The sequence below is a fragment of the Euprymna scolopes genome, chromosome 46, assembly GCF_053919585.1.
Source record: "Euprymna scolopes isolate OS-2025 chromosome 46, ASM5391958v1, whole genome shotgun sequence".
Lineage (NCBI taxonomy): Eukaryota > Metazoa > Mollusca > Cephalopoda > Sepiida > Sepiolidae > Euprymna > Euprymna scolopes.
This window is the reverse complement of record NC_136527.1, coordinates 77,658,852-77,669,860: the sequence shown is the minus strand read 5'-3', so window position 1 is coordinate 77,669,860 and position 11,009 is coordinate 77,658,852.

The window sequence follows — 11,009 nt, the reverse complement described above, 5'->3', positions numbered from 1 at the left end:
TTATGCAGACGTTTAAAGAAATGTTTTTACAATTATATATTGATGCATTTTTATACAATAATTTTTTTGGTTTTCAAATATTTTTCTGTTCGGAAAAAAAAATGCCGAAAAAAAATAAAAATCGAATTTTATTTTGCTATTTAATTTCAGATGCCTTAAAAATATCTGCAAAGAAAAATAAAAGGTATTTTTTACGACCTGCCCCAGCGTAGTAAAACCACCAAACACGACCTCCCACCATGTTAAGAACGGCTTTCGAAGATGGGGATGGTTTAATCCGGAAGCCATTCTTAACATGGGGAGGTTGGGGTGTTTATAATACGCAGAGGCACACCATAAAAATTACCAAAAAAAATGAATTAAGATTTTAGAGAAGTGGATCATTTTCCTATATAAATGTTACGTAAAATGTGCGCTCACTTTATGGCCGGTTAGGGTTAACTAGACATGTAATCGTTCACAGTTTCCAATTTTTGTTGCATGGAGTGGAGGGGAGGATAATGTCGATTATCTCTTTCTTACGTTTTTAGGGTGCAATTAGAACACACATGTTAACTATTCTGTACTTTCATTTAACAATTTATTAAACAAAAATATACTTTAAGGGCATAACAAAACTTGATTGGATGGGGTTTTATTAGTATTTTTTTATTTTTATTTTTTTGATTTTTAAACGATTGTCAGACTCTGTAGATGAATATAGACATTTTTATCTTGCTCTAACGTGAACTCATCACTAATTTTCAAAGTAAATAAACGCTTCAAAATAAGTATAAAACACAGAAAAGACTTATTCTGGCGCATAGAAGAGTAATGTTTTCGCCGTTACTAACATTTATTTGTAATTTATTTGTTTTGTCTTTTATGACTTTATTGTCTAAACTATACAATGGTCCTTTTTTATTAAATTGTTAGGTGAAAGTACGAATTAGTTATCAAGGCCACCCTTCCCTATGCTAAGATTGGCTTTCTAACTAATAACGTTATTATTAACGAAGGGGCGTTTCAAATATTACATAGGACAGAAAGTAAAATGGATAAAAAATTAAAAATTTAAATTTAAACCAAAATAAATCAAACACGTTTAAATAATTAATATATTTATTATACCTCAGACCCCCCCCGCCCTGGCAATACGTCATAATCGCGTTGACACACCGGTTCTCATCAGACCACAAAAGTTAAGCAACGTTGGGCATGGTTAGTACCAGACTGGTGACCATTTCGGAATTCTAGGTGCTGAATGTGCTCTCCGCTTATCTCGGCATTTGTTTCCAGTCGTCTTGTACATACACTTCTCTTGCCACTGGTATTTAAAAAAGGTCGACTCAGGAGATGTGTGATTGGAGATTGCGCACCTTCTGCCACTTAAATTTCACGTGCAGGCACCCCTTCATGGGTATCCATAGTCTGTTAAAGACTAAAGGAGCCCTCATACCTCAGAAAACTGGAAACTGCAGATGATTCGCCATGAAGTGGGTGTTCATTTTACATTAAATTTATACATGAAAGTGAACCCCGATTTTAACACCTTTATGTTGTCTGTTTGAGTTCGTTCTCCATGAACTCGTAAACAACTGTGGTATATACATACATATATACATAGAGAGAGAGAGAGAGGGAGAGAGTTTTTATATTCAAATTTCAATTAAGAAAAGTCAATTTTCAAAATAAAATTTAATGTTTGAACAAAAGAATACAATATTTAAATAAATGTCCTGAATATATATATATATATATATATATATATATATATATATATGTGTGTGTATATATATATATATATGTGTGTATATATATATATATATGTGTGTATATATATATATATATATGTGTGTATATATATGTATATATATATATATGTATATATATATATATATATATAATGCATATTTGTCGTCCATATACATTACTGTTTTGTTGTATCACAACTCATCAGTGCAACCGACACATTGACAGTTGATAGCTCTTACCATCGGACCACAAATCAGTGCTGTAAATATTTCTCCTCAAGTGTGTATTACATAAAGAGGCGTCCATTACAGACATTGCTCAACCCATCTTTTGTCTACAAACAAATTCATAGTAGTTAAAGTTCTTAAATACGTGTAAGGTAAAAATATACTTACAAAATGCTCAACCCGAAGAGAAGGGCTTTAATTTGTCATCCACGTACAGTACTGTTTTTCTTTGCATATACATATACATTTTAAAAGCTATTAGTGCATAATAGTCAAACACGTAACATTTTTATTACAAAGATTATCAAGAGTTGCACTTTTTTATTTTGTCTTTTTGAATAGTAGTAACATTTTTGTGTGTAGGAGAATAGCAGTTTTAGCATTTTTTTTTGGTTTATTTTATAATGGTATGAATTTATTTTTACAGTGATGCACCGACCACATTTTTTATCATTAAAAAATTTTAAACTCCCTGTATGCTTATAATTAGTCTTAGTAATTGCTCTCGATGTATTACCAAGCAAAGTATTCTAGCGGGTTTAGATCAGAGGAGGAGGAGGAGGAGGTAGGCTAGTAAGAGAAGGGTACAAAGTCATAGCACTTCTTCTGAAGCCAAGCTTGGATTTGCCAGCAGCCACATGATTGCACCAGGAGATCACTACACTCTTCAGTACATCAAGGTAGACTTTAGCTGCTGCCAAAAAAAACTGGTTATCATCAGCCATGTTTTTTTCTGTTGTGACAATTGTATCGTTCCACCCTGTACCTTTGTTTTTCTTCCATGGATCATAAAATTCACTCCATCATATTATACACACACACACACACACACACACACACACACACACACACACACAACATCACTGGATCTTAACACTGCCAAAGAAGATGACCATCTTATATGCATCTCGAAATCATGGTATGCGACAATCAAATATTCTGGATATCACCTCAGATTTGGTACATGATTCAAATCTATTGGATTACTCGATCACCTCTGATTTTCCCCTTGGATAACTACTCTTCCGACCTGGCAGTAATATCCCGGAAACTGTTGAGCTCATTCTGATATTGGGCTGCCCAGGTTGTATGATATCCTTTTTATATGACTTTTAAGCACCATTTAAAAAAGAATTATAACATTTTAAATATATGTGCTGATAAGCAAAATATTTGTTTATTCATAGCTGAACATTTTGCTAATTGCATTTCATTTCCTCTGATGATATTGGCCATTATTGAAAATCCATGGATTAAGGAAATAAATATCATTCTTCCCCATATATTTCTTGTTTCAAATGTTTATAGTAATTTAAATATTTTGTGTTACTAATATTTAAAAATCAAATATTAAATTGTTTATAAGTGAAACACTTGTGGTTGCAATGGCGACAATTGTAGTTGTCCACCTTCTACCTAATTTTTTTTCCATAGCTGGATTATTCAGATGAATCATGGATGAATTAATATTTTTTCTGTTTTTCACCCCAAACAAGTCACAAGGCCAGTCGGACATAATATGCACCTATTTGGAACCAAAAATACACAGATATTATATAATAAGATTGTTTGATTAAATATGTATTATCTGTTTATAGTGACTAAATCTTTAGTCTTAATAATATTTAAAGATAAAATATTCAATATTTTAAGTAAAATGCTTGTGATTATAAATATCGTTATGATCATATGAATTAAGGGTGAACAGATATCTGGAAATAAAACATTAAATATGTTTTTTCAAACATTTTCATCCCAAACAAGGCAAAATACCAGCTGGATGTAAAGGACTAATATTTAGGATTATTACTAAGAAACGAGTTGATGAATGTCAGTACATATTACATTTAAAATACTGCATTTCTCTACAGTAAGGGAAGCAGAAAACAAGAAGGGAATTCCAAAGTCTAAGAGACTGAGGGAGACAAATACAAGAGTAAATGCTTTCAGGTATATAGAAATATTAACAAGAAGGGGGCAAGGTTTTGATGCCTGTCGGATTAAGTAGAATATGTCGGGGTCAAGTTACTATATATTCATCAGAGTAGATTCCATAAATTACTTGAAAAATGTGCTACAGGGATTCAACATTGTGACAGTGGGACAGAGAGATTTGAGATTCTTTTTTAATCTTATCTAAGACTGAGTTTGTTATCATAGTTGCAAAATCTATTATATTATGTTATTATAGTTTCACCAGCTCAATGCATATTCTAATGTAATCTAAATGTTTTACATAAAACCAAAATAATATGGTTAGATTAAATGTTTATAGTAATTTAAATGTTTTGTTTTACTAATATTTAAAAATCAAACATTAAAAAGTTTATTAGTTAAACATCTGTAAATAATGAATAATTTTAATCATATATATTACATTTAAACTACTGCATTTCTGTACAGTCCGGGAAGCAAAAAACAGAAGGGGAATTCCAAAGTCTAGCAGATTGAGCAGGACAACTATGAGAGTAAAATGATTTCTGCTATATAGAAATACAAACATGGAAAAAAGCCTGGGTTTTCTGCTTGTTGGATAAAGTAGAAGTATGTACGTCCACGGGGTACAGTTACTATACATTCATCAGAGCAATGATGGCCAGTATGATGATGACAATGATGACATCAGAGCAATGACGGCCAGTAGGCGAGCCTACTAGACATTTTTCTCACAACCTGCCCTGAACTATGTTCAGTTTCTGTTCTGTCGCCTCTTGGATCTTCCGACCACTCTGTTGTATCAAATAAGATAAAAATTAAATGTAATAAGTCCCCAGATGTACCTCTCCATCGTACAGAATATCGATACACTAAGGCTGACTGGGATAGCTTCCGTACATTTATATCTGATCTACCTCTGCATTCCATGTTAAAAAGGACGTGTCCTCTATAGTATTAGACCTGACGGAATGGTTAATTGTAGGTATTGACCGTTTCATACCCTCGAAAAAGTTTCAGCAAAATCCTAACAGCCAGCCATGGTTCTCTCCAGAATGTGCTGCTGCTATTGCGCACAGAAATCACTTTTTCCACTGTTTCCAACGTAATAGATGTATGGAAACTTCGGCCGCTTTCAGGACGGACAGCAACCATTGTAAGAAAGTAATAAAGAACGCAAGAGAGTTGTATGCTCAATCTGTTAAGTCCAAAGTAGCTGAGCAGCGGCTTGGTTCCCACCAGTTTTGGCAAATAGCAAACAGAATCCTGAACAAAAGCGTGTGCTCCATCCCAACTATTATCAATGGACCTGAGGTAATCTCGTCAGCATCAGACAAAGCCAAACTCTTTGTCAAAAACTTTGCAGCTAATTCTACCCTTTGCGATCAAGGCCGCCAACCCCCAATATTCCCTCCTGTATCAGAAAACACAGTATTTGATATACGTATATGTGTACATGGTTGCCAAGCTAATCAAAAACCTTGATTCCAGTAAAGCAACTGGCCCTGACGGTATTCCAATTATAGTACTCAAAAAACTTCAACCTGAATTAGCGCCCATACTTACAAAACTGTTTAAACGTTGTCTTAAGGAGAATAGTTTCTCTCGACGGTGGCAATCTTTCTAGGGCAATTGCTCTTGACATATCTAAGGCCTTTGATAGGGTATGGCATAAAGGTTTACCTAGCTATGGTATAGCTTGAAATGTCTTCTCAATTATTAAATCATTTCTTTCTGATAGGTTCATAAGAGTAGTAGTTGAGGGGCAAAAATCAGAAGCTCACAGTATTAATGCCGGTGTCCCTCAGGGGTCCATCCTGGGCCCAACTCTTTTCCTGATCTACATTAATGATCTTCCAAATCACATCCTTACATCATTTGTAGACATTTATGCTGATGACACTACCATTTATGGTAGCACATCTAAGACAGTAAACGACCAAGCTCTCTCCAATTCTCTCTCCTCTGATCTTGAGCACGTAGTACAATGAGGAAAGGAGTGGCTGGTTACTTTTAATGCATCTAAAACCAAGCTTCTCTCTTTACATCATCAACATTCTGATTCACATCTGGCATCAATTGAAATGAATGGCTCTCGTCTTCAGGAGGCTTCACGTTTTGACAAGTTTCTGGGCTTGACCATTACTCCTGATCTTAAATGGAACACGTACATCAAATCTGTTGCCAAGGCCGCTGGAAAAATGGTGGGATCTTTCTATCGATCCGGTAAATATCTCACTGCTGATGCTATTCTCTATCTATATAAGAGCCAGGTACGTCCAAGGATGGAATACTGTTGCCACATCTGGGCAGGAGCTGCTAGAAAGGACTTGTCCTGCCTTAATAGAGTTCAAAATAGACTTCGTAGCGTCGTAGGAGATGTCCTTTTCTCTTCCTTGCAACCTCTATCTCACAGAAGAGATGTTGCGAGTTTGTCTCTGATGTATCGTTATTTTCATGCAAAGTGTTCGACTGAGCTTTAATCTATGGTCCCCCCTCGCAAACTTTCACAAGAAACACTCGTCTACTCGTCTAGCTGTAAACACTATCAATAATTCCCCCCCACTCTTTTTCTGTGCCTAAACCTAAATGTAGATTCCATGAACAAAGCTTCTTTCTTAGAACTGCACGCCTGTGGAATTGTCTTCCGTTTTCCTGCTTTCCGGCTGACTACAATATGGTTGTCTTCAAGTCTAACGTAAATAAGTTCTTGAGTAGCCGTTCCATATAAGTTATCAAATTTAAAAAATTGTAATTACTAATGATTACTATATTTTCCAATTTCTACTGTATACTCTTTAACCCTTATAATTGAGTGGCCTCTTGGCCTTGATAATGTGGTGATGCATATGTAAAAAAAGAGCACATTCCATTAAATTACTTGAAAACCGTGTATACAGTTTAAAAATTGTAAGAGTGGGACAGAGAGTTAAGCATAGGTGTTGACCACAGGTGTGGAGGATGGATGTATTAGATTTGAGACTCTTTTTGAACCTTTTCTAATATGGAGCAAGTTATGATAGTTGCATCAGCTCATATGTGGCAATAATATGAACAATCTTATGTAAGCTTTGAAGACGTCTAGGATACTCTCAGAAAAATGAATTTTGTGTAGTGTTTAGGAAACTAACCTTTTTATGAAGTCTTTGTAATGATCTTAAATTATTTCTTCATGTACTTGATAATTATTAAAGTAAAAATAGTTTGTGTTGAAATTTAAAGACACTTGAAACATTTACAACCTTCTTAGTTAAAAGTATATAGATACAAATAATGTTTATATTCACATAAATTAGGTTAATAGTTATATTTTCTCAAGGATAGCTTGATTGAATCATAGGATCGATAAAATGAAAAGAAATTACAAATATATAAGAAAAAAAAACACAAAGTAATAATAATCAAAAAATTTAAATGTATAGAATTTCACTGTAGGATTTTCAACCTAATTAAAGTTTTGGATGCAAAACAAACACATATTAAGACAATGGTTTGATAGTAGCACATTGTGATCTACATCATAAAAACCTCCAGATATACTTTCAAACTAGATTATATTCTAAGCAATACCTGTATCGAGTGTTTCTGTGTAAAATTAGAAAATAGTTATTTTTAACGTGACACTTATAAATTTTTGGATGAAATTAATCAAGGGGTTTTGACTTAAATCCAATAAAATAAACAGTAAACAATACTAATACATCAAAGCAAATACTAAAATATTGAATTTCATTTTTTGCAGATGTTCCTGATTGAACCCCATGATTGAATTTTAATGGAATATGCTTTTCTTTAAAAATTATTCGATGAACAGTATTACCTTATTTGGAAGACTACAGCGACATTTGTGGGAAAACTTCTTTTACTGGGCAATACTATTTACGAATCTTATGAAATAGTTGTGAAAACTTAACACATCTTGAAGGTAATATTAGTTTTAATCATGAAATATCTGTTTAATTTTCAAATAAATCAAAAACTAATAAGATATCAAATCAAAAACTTGTCTTATGAGAAATCAAACTACTGGGAAAATCATATTTTTATTAAGTGTGTGATTTTATTAGAAATACATAAAGTTTGCTTAGATATATATGAACACACACTGGAAAAAAACAAATGCACTTGCAGAGAACTCAGCATTAAAAAAACTATTATTTTAATGTTTGGCATATTATGAGATGATCCATCTCCAGCTTAAACAAACTGATTTGTAAATTTGGAATAAGTAGAGAAAGGTATGCTTCATGTAAAATGTATAAACATTTTTGTTTTATAAAATTATCGTTACTTTAATAGGAGTACTCACCCTGGTGTGAAACAATATTCGATAACATGTATTACCTTATTTGGAAGACTACAGCGACATCTCTGTGAAAAAGCAATATTTTTGTAAAGTGTGTTGATACTCCCGTTCTTACACATTGTCGTTATTGAGGTATGAGAATTCACACTGGAAAAGCCACATTTTTATGAAGTGTGTGGATACTCTTAATCTAAAAAAATAAAAGTAATTCATAGATTGGCGAACTCATACTAGGGAATAGCGACTTTTATGTGACGTGTTTTGATAGATTTGTAAAAAAATACTTAGAACTATTTGAAAAATTAGTTAAACATATTAAAGTTCTCACTTGTACAAAACCACATTCTTGTAAAGGTTGTTGAGATTCTTGTTTTAAAACGCAATAGCTAATAAGAAATGAGTATTAACACTGGAGAGAAACCACATACATGTGAAGTTTGTGGATATTCTTGTTCTGTAAAATCAATCTTAGTGAGACATATGAGAACTCACACTGGGGAAAAGCCACATTCATGTGAAGTTTGTGGATATTCTTGTTCTGTAAAATCATCGTTAGTGAAACATATGAGAACTCACACTGGGGAAAAGCCATATTCATGTGAATTTTGTGAATATTCTTTTTCTGTGAAATCATCGTTAGTGAAACATGTAAGAACTCACACTAGGGAAAAGCCATATTCATGTGAATTTTGTGGATATTCTTGTTCTATAAAATCAAAGTTAGTGAGACATATGAGAACTCACACTGGGGAAAAGTCATATTCATGTAAGGTTTGTGGATATTCTTGTTCTAAAAAATCATATTTCGTGGAACATATGAGAACTCACACTGGGGAAAAGCCATATTCATGTGAAGTTTGTGGATATGCTTGTTCTGTGAAATCATCGTTAGTGATACATATGAGATCTCACACTGGGGAAAAGCCATATTCATGTGAAGTTTGTGGATATTCTTGTTCTGTGAAATCATCGTTACTGATACATATGAGATCTCACACTGGGGAAAAGCCATATTCATGTGAGGTTTGTGGATATTCTTGTTCTGTAAAATCATCGTTAGTGATACATATGAGAACTCACACTGGGGAAAAGCCATATTCATGTGAAGTTTGTGGATATTCTTGTTCTGTAAAATCAAGGTTAGTGAGACATATGAGAACTCACACTGGGGAAAAGCCATATTCATGTGAAGTTTGTGGATATGCTTGTTCTGTAATATCAAATTTAGTGAGACATATGAGAACACACACTGGGGAAATTTTTAAAAGTACATAGGAAGCATACCCGGTGAACCAAGTGCAAGTCAAATACAAACGATTGCACTGAAAGGGGCGGCTAGAATCCTGACAAGATCTCTTGGTTGGACTCACTAAAAGAGGGATAAATGTTAGAAATCTGGTTCGATGTCCCATCCCCTAGAAGAAAAAGTTTAAGAAAAATGAAAAAAAAGGGAAAAGCCATATTCATGTGAAGTTTGTGCATATTCTTGTTCTGTAATATCAAATTTAGTGATACATTTGAGAACTCACACTGGGGAAAAGCCATATTCATGTGTGGTTTGTGGATATTCTTTCTCTGTAAAATCATCGTTAGTGAAACATATGAGATCTCACACTGGGGAAAAGCCATATGCATGTGAAGGTTGTGGATATTCTTGTTGTGATAAATCATCGTTGGTGAAACATATGAGAACTCACACGAGAAATCATCGTTAGTGATAGATATGAGAACTGACACCAGACAAACCCCGTATTCTAAAGTCTGTGGATATTGTTCTGTAAAATCAAATTTACTGACTCATATGAGAACTACTTAGAAGCAATCGCTGAAAGACGAAGTTGTAATGAAATACAAATAGCAGCCCTCTAGGGAACAGCTTGTATTATTTAAAAAAAAAGCCCACGGATAAGTTTATATCGTAACGGTATCAAGTGTAAGCTCGACGAGGCAGCCCTTCCCGTTTATGTCTCAGAACTAAAAGTAAAATAGAAAAGCGAAACTAAGTATAAAGTAATAAAAATAAACCAGAAATGAAAAACATTGTTGCTCTTTTTTATGAATGTTGCATTATTTATTTGCCCCCTGTCTACATAAATAATATTGCCACAAACAATATTATAAATCAGATATAATTTTCACGATCGAACTGCACCAAAACTTTTTGTAGATAAACTACATTATATGTAGTTTGTCATTTTTTTACAGTTAATATAGATTAGTTACAAACATGATAACGCATAGGCTAGAAAATCTCCTATGAAATTTGTGGTCTTTTTTAATATTTTTTGTGCTTGTTTGATCGGTTGGTGACACTCGTATAATACATAAGTGTTTAGCAATGGATTAGTTTTTTACATTTTTCCTTAAACCTGAATTTACTCAGACAATGTGAACATAAAATTATTAAACTGAATGTTTTCCCCGACAAATACTGTTGCAATATTTTGGAGTTGTAATGGGGGTATGATCCCACACAGTCGGACGATTCTATTTATAAACGGTGCTGCTAAGAACTGGCGAATAAAATTAATTCACGTTCCGCTACCAACCAATCAGAAACCAGAATTGCTTCATAAATATTAAACCTTTTCTGGAGCAATTTATCATGTTCTTTCCCGGGTTTCGACACGGTAAGAATATTTTGTTCTGTGGAACTGTCAACTACAAACAAGTCACCTCCCAGGACTTGTGTGTAACAGCGAACCATCTGAAACTGTTCTGAAACTCAAAATGGCTTACACTTCTAGAGGTTATGCGCCCAGCCTGCGTCTTTATTTCGATGGATCCGAATAAAAATTCGAATTGTG